The 15,593-nt window shown below is 32.2% G+C and overlaps 1 protein-coding gene across 10 annotated transcripts in view; it reads right to left on the reverse strand.

The window, feature by feature from the left end:
• MAGI2 (membrane associated guanylate kinase, WW and PDZ domain containing 2) overlaps positions 1–15,593 on the reverse strand; it is a 1,504,283-nt gene that overhangs the window by 1,434,969 nt on the left and 53,721 nt on the right. The gene's annotated exons all lie outside the window — the stretch shown is intronic.

Consider the following 15,593-nt stretch of genomic DNA (forward strand, 5'->3'; position numbering starts at 1 on the left):
CATTTTGAAATCTAGCTTCCTTATTGATGTTTGGACAAATTTATCTATCAAATAGTGAGAATGATTGTTGAAAGTCTTCCACTTCTATTGTGTTGCTATAGATGTCTCACCTCAAGTCTGTTTGCAGTTGTATGTTATACTGTGTTCCTCTTAATTTGGAGCATATGTAAAGAAGAGTTAGTTCCTTTTGATCTCTATATCCCTTGACCAGTATGCAATGGTCTTCCTATTTCCCATTATTTTCATTAGCCTGAATAACATTTGGTCTGATGCAAGAACAATCACCCTTGCTTTTTTCAGTCTACCATTAACAAAATGACATTTTGAAATCTTTCATTCTGAGCCCATTTTTATTGTGAGGTTCATGTCATCTGTAGGCAGCAGAAGGCTGGATTTTATCCCTTTATCCACCCAGACACTCAGTGTCTTTGAATGGGAGAGTTAAGTCCATTAACATTTAGAGAAATTATTGACAGGAATAATTTGTTGTCATTTTTTATGAGAATTTTGGTTGCCTTTGTTAACCTTTGTTTTTTGTATGAGGTTACTCAGACTAAATAACCTCAGAGCTGGTTTAGATGTGACAAATGCTCTAAGTTCTTGGTTAGCTGAGAATGTTATTATGACTACTTCAAATCTGAGGGACAATCTTGTGTGGTAAAGTACTTTTAATTAAGTTTTTATTCAATACTTCCTACATATCATTCCATTTGTTTCTTGCTTATAGTTTCATCTGAGAAATGTGATGTATATGAGTTTTTAGTTCTCTCTTGCCATTTTTAGGAGTCTCTGTCTTTTATTCTTGTCATTTTGATCAAAGTGTATCTTTGTGTTGCTCTATATAGGTTTTCGGCTTAACATATCAGTTTACTAGTCTTCTTCAGGTTGTGGAAACTGTATGATATGTTTTTTCAACTGGACAATCTTCCTTTTCTTTTTTTCTTTCCCACTGGAATTCTTATGATTCTGAATTCATTCTTCATAATATTTTCATAATATCTCTTAGATTCTCTTTATAGTTTCTCTATCTCTTTTCTAATACCTTTGTTATTGTTGGAATGATGCATTTTATTTTCAACCTGAAATTTGTTTGATCTTGATAACTACCTAAAAGTTCTTTTATTTTTTTTCCACCACAGTTTCTTCAAGGTTACTTATTGAGGTGTTTCTGTACAAGTAATGTATCTGTACAAATGATTCTTTCAGATCAATTATCAAGAAAAATATTGCTCAGTGGTCAGGCAGTATTATCATATGTATGAGAACCTGAGTTCAGTCACTAGAAGCATGTGCCCTTCCCTCCTAATCTCCCCCAGCCCCAGTATGAATCCCTGAGTATAATTCTGAAGGCCTCTACATGCTACTGGACATGATTCTGGGCTGGAGTTCATACCATAGGACTTGAACAGCTTCACATACTTAGAATCTGGCATTTAGGCTCTGGCATTGAAACTTTCAGTTTTTGGTTGGTGAAGTATTGCCATAACTGATGGATGGATAACTGTTATTTTGGAAGTCCCTTTAACCCCCCCAAATGGGAAAAAAATAAATGACAGTTATTTTTGTAAGAGATTCAGATAGCACATATTTTCCAAATGCAACTACTTTCTGAGAATAATCGCAAGATACCCAGCACAATCAATCAGACATGGAATTGAGATAAGGTCGATAGGACTCATGTATATTTAGGTATTTTCCTTTTAAAAAAGTCTAATTAGAATTCTGACATAGGATTTTTACACAAACAACTTCAATTTTGAAGCAATCTATCATTGAAAATCAAACTATAGATTTTAATTCATCTTTTCATTAAATTAAACAAGAATGACAAAGTAGCTACACAAGTGAGAATTTTGTTTTTATACAAAGCTTCTGTTTCTTAGAAATTCAGTAGAGAACACCATTGACTGCTACTGTGTTCTGTGTCTCACTTTCCTTTTGTTGCTTCATTTTCTGTCTTAAATTCAGATTTTCCTTTTGCATTTTGACGGCTAAAATGAAGTCTGTAATGTTTTTATATTCAGTGGGCTCCTGACATCTGTGAGAAGCATGTTGGAAGACAAATACCCATATCTGTCAATGCCACTATAGCTTGTGATTTCTCCGATGAAAAGCAGTCAAGGATAATTGAACAATGTAAGCTATGGCTAAGTGTCCTGTAGTGCTGTTTTTCATCAGTGTCTAATTTATCTGGACAGGAAATTGTGTTGTCTATATGTAATCCAATTATTGCCATACCAGTAAAATGTCTTTCAAATGCCAGTAAAAATTTCACCCATGGAAAAGCCATATTCAGAATCTGCCTGAAGATGTTTATGAAATTTAAATATAGGGTTTATATAAACTTAACTGTAAATCTATTACACTGAGACAAATAGATACTTTTCTCCTGAATTAATTAACTTTCTCTAATCTGAATGGTCTAGTATCAAACAGGTTATAATAAAAAAGAATTGATCTAATGTACAGATAATAAGATAAACCTTTTATGAATATAGTGTCATTGCTTTAGATCTCAGATCAAATTTCTTGATCTAAAAACGTTTATTGGTGTAAAATATATTGTTACTATAGTAATAATAGTACCTTTCGTACAATATTACATTAGTCTTGAGATTCTAGATTCACATACGCCTTTTGAATACCTGGAGCCATAATAAATTGAGTAGGGTATTTGCCTTATACTTAGCCAAGCTGGTTAAATCCCTGGCTTGGAAGAGGGAATCCCACAGAATTACCAGAAGTGATCCCTGAGCACAGAGCCTGAAGGAAAGCCTGAGCATCACAGTGGCACTACCCATCCCCCACCCCCCTCAAAAAAATTCTCTTTTTTTCACTTTAAAAAATGACTTCTGAAGAATACTAAATTACTTCATATTACAGAATCTGGTACTTTCTTCCATTTACCTGATTTTATTATTATTATTTAGTTTTGGGGGATCACACCCGGTGATGCACATGGGGTTACTCCTGGTTCTGCACTCAGGAATTACTCTTGGCAGTGCTGGGGGACCATGTGGGATGCTGTGAATCGAACCCAAGTAGGCTCCATGCAAGGCAAATGCGCCACCCACTGTGCTATCGTTTCAGTACCCCTGGCTTTATTATTTCAACTCATGAAGGCAATTCTGTGTTTACTGAATTGTAGGTTCAGTTAGTTGACAGACAGGGTTTATAAGAGAGTAGTTTAGTCACAGTGAAGGTTAACCATGTGTATAGTATGGAAATTTTATACCCTGTCTCAAATGAAAGTGCAATAAAGGGACCTGGAATGCTACAAGAAGAATAGCCATGTGTAGAGTCTTTCCATGTGTATGTTGGGTAATTTTTAAATAATGCTTTGAATTATTTAAAATACCTTAATATTGGGGGTCAGAATAGCAGTACACCACTTGCCTTGCACATTGCTGAACCAAGTTCAATCACAGGCATCCCACATGGTCCCCAGAGCACCACCAGGAGTGATCCCTGAGTGCAGAGCCAGAAATAAGATCCTGAGCACTGGTTGGTGTCGCTACTCCCTCCCCTAAAATTTCTAATTTTGACCACATAGGCTATGTTACCTTTGAATCCTAATGAATAATTTCTAACATAGATTTAACATATCCATTTTTTCTTTTTATCGGTTTTTGAGCCACATCTAGCTGTGATAAAGTACTATTCCTGTCTCTGTATTCAGGGGTCACTCACAATAGTGCTGGGGAGATCATACGGAGTGCCAAGGATGAAACTCAGGCCGCCTGCATGAAAGCATGTACTCAGCCTACTAAGTAGGATTAACAAAAGTTATCTTCAAAGAGGAATAATTTAGGGGCTGGAGCAACAGCATGCCTTGCATGCCCAGCATAGGTCAGTCCAGGTTCGATCCCCAGCATCTCATATAGTCCTCTGAGCACTGCCAGGGGTAATTCCTGAGTGCAGAGCCAGGGATAACCCCTGTGCATCACCGTGGGTAATTCCTGAGTGCAGAGCTAGGGATAACCCCTGTACATCGCTGGGTGTGACCCAAAAAGCAAAAACAAACAAACAAACAAAACCCAAAGAGGAGTAATTTCACAGTTAGCACTTACTCAGAGATGTAAAGAACAAGAAGAAGTGGACTAAAATCTTTGGATTGTGACCTCACTACAGAATACTCAAATGAAAAACTAGAATAAAATAGGATTGTTTACTTGATATTCAGCAAGTGAACATTCCTTTCCAAGAAATTCACTATAATTTCTAGTGTTTTTTAAATATATTTTATTTTGATTCAGATAATTGAAGCTATCAGATAAAAATAATCTTCCTATAATAATACATATTCTTGGTATAGAACACAACCAAATTTTCCACTACAGCATGCACATGTGTATTCTGTGGCCAAGGTTTTACAATTTCTATGCCATTTCTCAGAAAAATCTATGCCCATTAGAAAACTTAGAGTCAGCGATATGTAAAGTACAGTTATTTGATATAGTAGACCTTGATTATGGTCATGAAGAAACAAATGAGCAGCTATAAACATATCTTGTATATTTTACATAGTTGTTTAAACCACATAATCCTATGCTGAATGTGCAGTGCTATTAATATATTCTTAAACTGGAAGTTTCAAAGACTTCTATGCAATTTTTGATGAATAATAAAAATTGCTGTATTCTATCAAACAAACACCTTGAAAAATAGTGTTGATCTGTGCAGAGATGCAATCTTTTTCATTTGAGCACAAGTCACAGTTAATATATAACAAACTAGTTTTCAGGCATATTGCTTAAATAGCACTTTCTATCAACCACATTGTGTCACATCAAAATTTAATGAATGAATAATATAAAAGCATATTTCTATATCATTCTCATAAGTCACTTTTCCAGTGAACATATCTTATGTTCACTTAAAAAGTAACCGCTCCAAATATGGCTTTATTATCCACTGTAGTTCTCTTATATATTACCAACAATAACACATTACTTGTTTGTATATCAACTTTTAATTACTTTGTAAAAACAAAACCCCTGAATCTTTTAAAGTTGATGAGATGCAAGAGTATCCATAAGGAAAACAAACAGACATGGAGTATAACTAATGGCATATAACTCCAAAATAATAAATGTGATGAATAAATATATCAGTTATTAATATATCATTTAAATATAATATTCAAACTGAAATTTAAAAGAATCTATAAGAAATATAGAAATATTATATTCACTGAGTTCTCTACATGTGATAACTATAAACACTGAAATTTAAACAAATAGCAAAATGAATTTAAAATGAATTTTAAGTACAATATTAAAATATTAGTTATATAGTTTGATAAATTAATTTTGCATAGCATTCTTTACTCACAACTGAACATTCCTTGCCAAGATAGTCATTATAATTTCTAGTACTTTTAAATATATATTTTATATGGATTCATATAATTGAAGCTATCAGATAAAAATAATCTGAATGGAAGAACTAAAAGTGAATTTTAATTTTATAAGAAATGTTTAGATAACAAAGACTGAAAATGCTGTGAACAATATAATTGACCTTGTGAAAATCTCCTGACACAGGATTCTACAAAATCTAGATATGCTTTTAGATCAGAGAAATCTGAATTATATAAACAGCTTTTATATTCATTCTAACTGCTACATTTTTATTAAAATAACTATAAAAATAGTCTTCAAGTCAGAATGGTATCTAGTAAAATAAATAACTTGCTGTGAAATAATAAAAAGAAACTGAATTTTCCTGAAGTGTTTCATATACATTATATGCTATTTTTTTCTTAATTTTTTATGTAACATTGGATTTTAAGACTATGAATGTTTATAAGTTTTGTGGGTTATGATGTTACCATACCACACCCATGACCAAAATACCAATAGCCAAGATCTGGAAACTAAGTGCTTAAGAACAGGGAGGAATGAACAAAGAGATTGTAGCATATTATACAATTTAATACTATTCAGCTATATTAACAGATAAAATATTGCTTTTTTTGCCACAACATGGATGGAATTGGAGACAGTCATGCTAAGTGAAATAAGTCATAAGGAAAAAAGTAAATATCGAATGATCTCACTGACATATGATATATAATGAAATAAAGCAAGAAAATAGATCTTCCCCAGTAGAAAATGCACACCCTAGAGATGCTGGTATGATCCAAGGGCCGTTAGTAGCTTGGGATACAACCAGGTAACATCTTTTTTGGTGGGAAGCACACTCCACTCTGCATGGGATTTACACTTGGCTCTGCACTCAGGGATCACTTTGGGTAGGGCTCCGGGGGCGTTGAGGGTGCAGGGGATCATATGCAGGACACACTTGTACCAGGCACATGCCCTATTTGCTACACTATTAATCCAACTGTAGCACTTTCAGATAGCTTAAAAAATAGATTTCTGGGGGAGGCAGGGTGCTGAGTAATTTTGTTTTTTCTGAAGAGGGGGACATAAGCTGAATTAAGTTTGAGAATATCAGAAGCTGATAGTGTTCAATGAAAGCAAACCCTTAGATTCTGATTCAGAACTCCTGTTACCAATGTAGGAGGTAAACTTCCACTTTTCATCAAAACCTTAGGCTCAGTGACAATGGAAGGAGAAAAAGGGGCCATAAACTTCTTTCACTAATGTCTCTATATATTTTTTACATTAGTATGAAGAAAATAGGTTACACTGCACTTAATGTATTCTTTTTTCCAATTCAATAAAATTATACTACTCTCCACATTTTATAGATGAGAAAATCGAAGATCAGAGAGGATAAGATGACTCACTGAATGTCACACAGTCTCAGAAACAAAATCAAGGACTAAAATAAAGCTTTCTCCTATAAGTTTTCTGCTTTATTCTAGTTTAGAATATTAATAGGATAAATAACCATACTATATTCTCCACTACTTCTTCATTTTAAAAGTTTTTTATTTTAAATATTAAAAGATTTTTTCAATGTCTTTTAAGTCACCATTACCTATAAATTTCCTCTCTAAAGGCAATATGAAATATTAAAGAAAATCATAATTCTTGATTCATATGTAAATTACACTACATAGTTGCATGTGACTATGGACAAATCATGGATCACTTCTGTACTTCAATTTATTCATTTCTAACATGAGATTATTTTTATGGCACCTATTTCCTTGTGACTATGAGTAAAATTAAAAGTACAAATATTAGATCACACATAACGCTTGTCAGTGCCTAATACATATACACATGCTTGCAGGTATTTAGTATGCACTTACAATTTTTGCTACTATTTCTCTTGCTATTTCTGAGTCTATATATTAGTGTTTGTCTACTAAAGACTACATTACAAATAATGATCTTAAAGGTTTTTATTTCTTGTATTCATTGTTTGTATTTTTTACTGTAAATTTTTTATGTTAAATATGTTAACTATGCACAAAATTGTTATATATTTTTTAATATTTTATAAGTTTATGTATAAATTATCAGTTTTCTAATCACATGAATACTTTGATATGTAACAACATAGAATAAAATAGCAGACACTTAGAAAAACGCCTTCCTTGCCTTATTAAGAAAAGTAATTGCAACTCCTGTTAAGTTATTAAAATAATTTCTAGATGAAATTATAGGAATAGATATTTTAGGTACAAATATTCACAGGGGAAAAACTTCATAAATCCTTTCCAGAAAGCACTGTATTCAATTCCTGTTAAAGTTTTGTTTCAAATAAACATTTGAAACTAGGCCACATCCTGTCCTATGCTTGCCAAAAATGAAAGATTCAAAATCTCAGCTCATGTTCTACTTCTGAAACACACATAAAAGTCATCTTAAATTTAACCTAAATGAAGCTAGAGCTATAGTACAGTAGGTAAGACAACTGCCTTGCATACAATCGAACCAGGTTCAAACCCTGGCACCCCTTATGGTTCCCAGCACCTCCAAGAGTGATCCAGAAATGCAGAGTCATGAGTGAGCCCTTAATATTGGTAGATATGGCTCCAAAGGGAGGGGAAAAAAAAACCCTTAATCTAACCAATTTTAAAAGGAGAAAACTTTTTGAAGGCAAGATATTTTCAAAATGTAAAATGTAAATATAAGTTAAAATTAAGTCTGATATACAACCACATAACATAAAATGTATGCAGCTATAATGACATAGATCAATATTTAAAGTGAATTTTCACAAAATAAAACTTCAGTAAAAAATGTAAATGCATGTTCATGTTGGCACCTGCCAAGATGCGTGATTAGAAGTCAGAGGCATATCAAAATTTCTAACAAGAGAACTGAAGAAGGCTTTCTTACCTTTCTCATAGAGCTGACAACATTAATGTTCATCTAAAAATAATTTTTGAAAATAACTCACCTATACCTAGTTCTATTGTCCAACAGCTATAAAAATGACACCTAAAGAAGACTCGGAAGTATAATACATTTATTCGCTATTTTTATACCAGGTTTTTATAGGTATTTTGTATAGTTTTAATATATCCATTCACGAGTGGCAAACCTGAGAAAGTAAATGGCAAAGATGATCAGATGATCAAGACCAAACTTATTCATTACTATTCATTCAAACCTTTGCATTAATATCTTCCCCCAATTATTTTTCCTTTTGAGTTGTATGGCTTTCTTTGCAGAAATCACAATCTCAATGCTTCACACATTTGTGTATTTCCCAAGAACAATTCATGGGAGGCAAAACTTTTCAAAATCCCAGGTCACCCAGAGACCCAAGCAAGAAGGCATGATGCGTGGCCCAGAGACACTGATGTTCTTCTAGTTACAACTCTCACAAGTCTCCAGGGATTTTGTCTACCAAAACTTCATATTCTTGTATGAAGATGTCCACTACTTCCAATTTCCTATCTAAATGGCCAGGAAATTAATTCCAAGGAATCTTCCTTAGGTTCATTCTATTAAGGGGAATCTCATAACCCACATGACCTGGCTTCAAAGAAACCAAAGGGGACATTTTGTCACAACTCAGGACTACAGAGGTACATTGCTTATATTAGACTATACTACAACATAAGTATGTATAAGTTCCTTTCTGGTTCTGGATGGATTCAGATAGAAAAGGGCGGGGGGAGTGAGTCATGGTGACAGAGAATTCTAAATTGAACTAGCCATTGCAAAGCTGTATTTGTTAAGACAGAAGACAGATAATATATAATAAACAGCTCATTAGTTTGATTTATAACTTTAAATATTTAGACTTGTATCATGCAGGTCTCTGTTCCTTTGCCTCAGGCCATGCAGATGTTAGGGGTGAGCTGAAGAATTCAAACAACGTTTACCTTCTCACAATTTACCATTTGTAAATGTGAGAATCATCTTCTTCCCAGTAATAGTCAAAATTTAACCTTTCTCTCAGAATTTGATGTAAAAAGGAAAGATAACCAGAATGTCCAGCATCAACGGAACTCTATGCATTATTAATTAAGAAAAATATAGCAATCCTTATCAATATTGCTAGATGGTTCACTTTGGGGACAAGGATTCAAGTATTACTTTGACTATGCTTGTTTCTGTGGCTCACTGCAAATTTCCTTTACTGTCCCAAGAGTTGAAGTATGTTCTTTATTGTACGTGTATAGAGATCATCAAAGTACCTACGACTTTAAGTCAATGGAAGTTCTAAACTCTAATGAGTTTCTTGGGACCTAAAGCAAATTAAAAAAACAGATTCAATATATGAAGTAATTTTAGACACTAGACTTTTAAGTTCCATATAAATCACTTAAGTAAACTGGGTCACAGAAAATATCCTTGATGATTGACTGATCTAATATTTTTGAGAGCCTAAAATATCCTTTGAGCTGGTAAGAGACACATCATATTACCCTCTAGAGGGCGCCACTCTAAAGAATGACCTTGCAATTAACAATGCAAAGAACCGAAGTCCCTAGAAGTGTACGACAAAATAAGAATAATTTAATCAACCAATTTTTTTTCAGAAAGTGTTATCTTTTCCTTACCTGTATACATTTGCCTGTACATAACTATTCGAATGAAAAATATAATTTTAACTATTTAAGAAACTTTACACCTGTTTAAATTTGACAAGAATATATTTTAAACAGACTTTTTTAAAAACTGATAATGGTATTTTCACTTTGAAATTCATAAATTCTCACTTAGTAAGTTTAAACAAAGGCAAGATGAAAAAAGTAGAGTAAAAAACAGTAACTCAATATAAGAAGATATTGCAAGCAGGATATGAAAACATTTCAACTGAATTTAAAAAATGAAGGATACACATTTTATTTGAAAATAGAATGGTGGAATGTGATAGTTCAGCAAATAGAGTGCATGTTTTGCACACAACTAAGCTAGGTTTGAACTCTGGCAACACATAGTGTCCTAGAGTCCCACCAAGAGTGATCCCTAAGCACAGAGCCTGGGGTAAGCCCCTGAGCACTGACCAGTATGGTCCCCCAAACCGAGAACCAAACTAAACCAGCGAACAAAAAATATGGAGTAAAATGATTGTGATTTTTTTATATGGAATCACAGTACAAAATGAGATTGCTTTGGAGTCACAGTGATAAATTATACATTTGTGAAACTGACAACTCATACTCATGTCAGTTCAGAACTGATAATTGGCAAGTAAAGATCCCTCTTAGAGTGGAACTGTCATTTAGACCAAATTGTCTCACTAAAGAAAACTCTATATAGAGGTTTCCATACCCCCAGGGCAGAAAAGTCTTTCCAGAACTGAAAGCTTTATTACCTTGGCTCAGAATCTTAACTAGCAGTTATGCTTTAGTATGGAATTTCTATCTCTATCATCAATTCTTGGTTTTCAAGATGAATTTTTATGTAAAAGCAAGAGGTCTGAATGTTAAAGACACAGAAACATGCCTCTTGTAACCTGTAGAGTCTGGTTATGGAGTGAAAGTGAGCCAGTCATTTTATCGTTCTCAGTTTTCTTGTTTGCATATAAATTTGGTTTAAAGAACACTCCTATTGTTTTCACTTAATAACTATGTGGGATGAATTGTATAAGTATTTTACAATCAAAACCCATTTTTTTGAAAACTACAGCCTATCCCACATTAATAACCATAATTGTTTCCTAACATAAACTTTAAATAGTTCTAAAATATAAACTTGTTTCTCACAAGATTTATATATCAAGAGACCTAGACTTAGGAAGACTTTCTTTACTTTTCAGTATCGCCAAAGCAATTCACATTTAAAACCTTTGTGTGCATATAAAATATTAAAAAAAAATCTCTGTCTCTATTTGCATGCTCTTAAACCTTTTAAATCCCCAAATCCATATGTATGTCTCGCTCTAATAGTATGGCAGTAGATCAAAGTGTGCTTTCATAACACCCAATACTCAATATTTTTATACTTGAGCTTTTGAAGCTTTTTCTTATAACTTATTCACCTTGTCATGGCCTTTGTGAGATAGCTAATATTATGCCCTATTTTAAAAGCTATAAATAGAAATAGCTTTAGCCTGGAAACCTGGATTTTACTATAGCTAGAGTTCACTATTACTAAGTTACCTGTATACTGTTAGAATAACAGAAATTAGTCACACACTCTGTTTCTTTTATCATAGGTTTCCTGAGAAAAAATAAAGATGTAATTATGAGTATTATAAATTAAAAATAATTTATAATTGATTATACTTAAAATTGACAAATTTATATAATGAGTATAAAATATTGAACAAATATTGAACAGAGGTCACTGCAATCAAGAAATATGTAGAGAATGAGTGATTTTCGATGGATCAAAAACAAGCTGAAGAATCTCTATTTCCTTGAAATTTCTAAATTTACATTTAAAGTTTGATAAGCCATGAACCTAAAACAAAATAAATACCACTTGACTATAAGTTAAATCAGTGAATTCTAAGGTAAATTCATTTCAATGTTTTAAGAATAAACTAGAAAGAAATAAATGCATAATACATATAATTACCAAAGCTTAACATACCCATACCAATGCATGGTGTTGTAAAAATATATCACCATAAAGAAAAAATGAGTTATTTAGGATTTAAATGCAAAAGTAACACCCTAAAGAAATACATGCTGATCAGTGTTCTAACTTTTATGGATTTAAATATTTTTGCACAGACCTATGTGAAAAAGTGCATTTATCAAATATATTCAGGACAAAAATAAAATAAACATTCATTTAATATCAGATAAACTATGACTTTAATAAAGGTACCAAAGATTAAAAGAATTCTCCAAAAAGTCAATAATCAAAACTTTTTCTTTTTATAGAGTTAATCTTAGCTTCTTTAAATTTTCTTTTTCTATTTTTTTTCTTCTTTTCTTACATTAAGGTGATTTCTAATATGTGAAATATTGTCAAGCAAAAGGATACTGAACATATATGAGCTTAAGGATGTAAAAAATGGATTACAATATTTTACTCTAAGTTTATAAAACTGTCAGAGAAATTCTTAATCCAGGAATAGCATCCTAGGAAAAGCATAAAAAGGGGCTTATGTTTCAGCAGAAATTTTCTTTTAAACATAAAACAGCCACAATTTTTTAAATAGTCATAATTTTAAATCAATTTAGAACACTACAACTGAGATAGCAATGAAGTATATATATTCTCTATACTTTCCCTTCAGATCCCTTTAGACTTTAAAGAAATTAAATTATCAGTTGCGTTTTTCCATGGAAAAAGACTGGTTGTGATTAATGGCCGGTATGGAATTTTCAAATATATATATATATATTTGAAAAAATACATATAAAAAATTTAAAATGAATACAGAAATTTTGAAGATGGTCTTAGATTGTAAATTTAGAACATCAAGTTAAGTAATAAAAATATCTGCAGTTCTATATGTTCATTATGTACAGGAAATATTATAAGTGTTTTCCAGAGCTTTTCAAGTGTTTTCCAAATTCAATCAAGTTCAGTGATAATTTAAATTATAAAATATTTGTAAATATTAAAATATGATATGCTAAGTTATAGGAATCATATTTTTCAGATTTTAAACCCACTTCTCTTTCAGCAAAGGCTATGTTTGGGAGGCCTTACAAATTAGGTAGCAGGAAGAAAGGGAAAACATCTTTGTATCCATTCAAAGGTTACTTGCACGTTTTGTGTACAGCATAGGTATTTAATACATATAAACACTGAGATAAACAAGGAATTTCACTGCCAAGGTATTATTTCCCTGCGTAAAGAATGACATTAGAAAATTACATCAACAAGAGAGTTCCAAGGAAGAGAACCACTTGCATAACAGCTGACAGGACTGATCTCAATACGACATGTTAACTTGCATAGAAGACACAACGAACTGCATATCACTCCAGCCCTACTTTTCCACAAAAACAAATATTTAGATTGTGTCACACATTCTAAAATAAATGGCTAGTTATCATGATTTTTATTACTGTTTTTATTATTTATTATTATTCTATAAAATCATCCTTGAAAATTTCATTAATGATTTTATAGAATTTACATCACCATATTTAATTTGGTAGAAAAAAATATTTTCAAATCAACTAGTATAGTAACTACAAAAAAAAACTTGGAAGCACAGCAGAGTTTCAAAATCTTTTTTTTTTTTTTTTTGCTTTTTTTGGGTCACACCCATCAATGATCAGGGGTCACTCCTGGTTCTGCACTCAGGAATTACTCCTGGCTGGGGGGACCATATGGGATGCCTACGATTGAAGCCAGGTTGGCAATGTGCAAGGCAAATGTCCTACCCTCTGTACTATCGCTCCAGCCCCTCAAAAACTTTTCTGAAACTGCTATATTTGGTTCAAAATGACCTTGCTGAGTCTAGAAACTACCTGCAACTTCAATACAGTAAGGTCCATTAAGATGGAATAACAATAAATAATTGGTACTCAATATGTTAAAAAATATTCTGGAGATAGCTTCTGGGTATTCTTAACTAACAGAGGCAAAGGGATAGAAGTGAGTTTCATTCTACATATCAGGTAAGCACTGCATTAAGCCCACTGTTTATGCATAAATCCTCATGAAGTTATACATACCCTTATGAAAAATGGGGAAATTGCCCTAAATTATCTAGGTGGCACTAGATAAGTATACAGAAACAGAAATAAGAATCAGAAAACATGGCACTATGAACATATCAGTTCTGATATTCCTCGCTTAGTTGCTGGAGGACTGTGGCCTTAGGAAATAGGAAACTGTTAGAGCTAAACAAGGCAAGGAAACAGACTGGCTCCTCTCCCTCCCCCGGCATCCCATTATAAACTCAAGAAAGGGAAACAACCATCATTTATTACAAAACTTCAACCCAGAAAAATCCATTTTGAATTTTTGATCTTCAGAACTGTAATATAATGAATTTGTTTTCTCTCAGACATCTAAGAATATAAACTTGTTCTTGTACTTTCAAGTTTGCAAAATTTGTTACAGCAAATATACTGTGCTTACAGCTCTTGTACTAGTAAGTAATTAATAACCTTCTTCTTCAAAACAAAACCTTCTTCGTCAATCATAAAGTCTTTTATTCCTGTAAACATTCTCAACTCTTCAAATAAAAAAAGAAATAACAGAATACAAAGAAAAATTTATGCAAAAGAGAAAATCAAGTCTATATATTTATACAATTTCTTATACATTTGTATAAGAGGGTCATTTAAAATTAAAATGAAGCACAATTACTTTTAAATAAATTAAAATTTTCAACTTATCATTCATAAAAAGGAGTGGCTAAATATATTCTAAATTACTGATTTATATACCTGTCAAACTCTACTTGAAAAATAAAACCCATTCATTTCATAAATTAGATGTCCTTTTTATGGCTACACAAGAATGTTAATAATTTAAAGGAAATGCAATATTTTGATATCCATCTTTTTTTCACTCAATTGAAAAAAATGATATACCCAGAGATAATATTGTTCAAGATTTCTAAGGGTCAGTTTGAGAGATTAAAATAGTACTGCATACTGCCAATGGTCAGTACACACCTTGGAAGAGAAAACAATGTCACTATGAAACAACCTGAACTTTATTCAAAGAATGAATATGGATAATGTTGGCTGTATCTATATTTAATAGGCAATTTGCAGGCTGCAATATGTTAAATATGTGCAGTTTTATTTCTTCTAGGTTGTTAATGTACATCCCCTAAAGAAACCCATTCTCTAATAATTTTTCTTTTTGTTCTAAACAAAATGGCAAATTTTTTATATGACTATTAGAAAGTGTGATGGAAAATTCTGCCCACCAATATAAAGGTGGTACCATATTTCATCACATAATTGCTACAGATTTTATGCCAAAACCTTTTATTAGAAAAGGTGTGTATGGCCGTTATGTGAAGTTATTCTTCAATGCAACAGTGTTGCTTAAAATATCATTTATTACTAAACTGTCTTTGGTGCAAGATTAAGATGCACCAAACACTTGTTTATACATGTAAGAACTAAACAATTCAAAATATCATGTACCGTTTCCTTGTAATAGTTTATAAACATTTTTCAGGTCTGAAAAAATAAAGTTTACACATTAGTTGCTATTTATTTGTGCATTATGGTGAAAATTTTACAGGAGAAAATTTACTATAGTATTACAAAATACTAATTTACAAAAGTTACTCTTCTATGTCCTAAGATTTTGTTATGCTATCCTTGATTT

The sequence above is a fragment of the Sorex fumeus genome, unplaced genomic scaffold (genome assembly GCF_029834395.1).
Source record: "Sorex fumeus unplaced genomic scaffold, SorFum_2.1 ptg000037l, whole genome shotgun sequence".
Lineage (NCBI taxonomy): Eukaryota > Metazoa > Chordata > Mammalia > Eulipotyphla > Soricidae > Sorex > Sorex fumeus.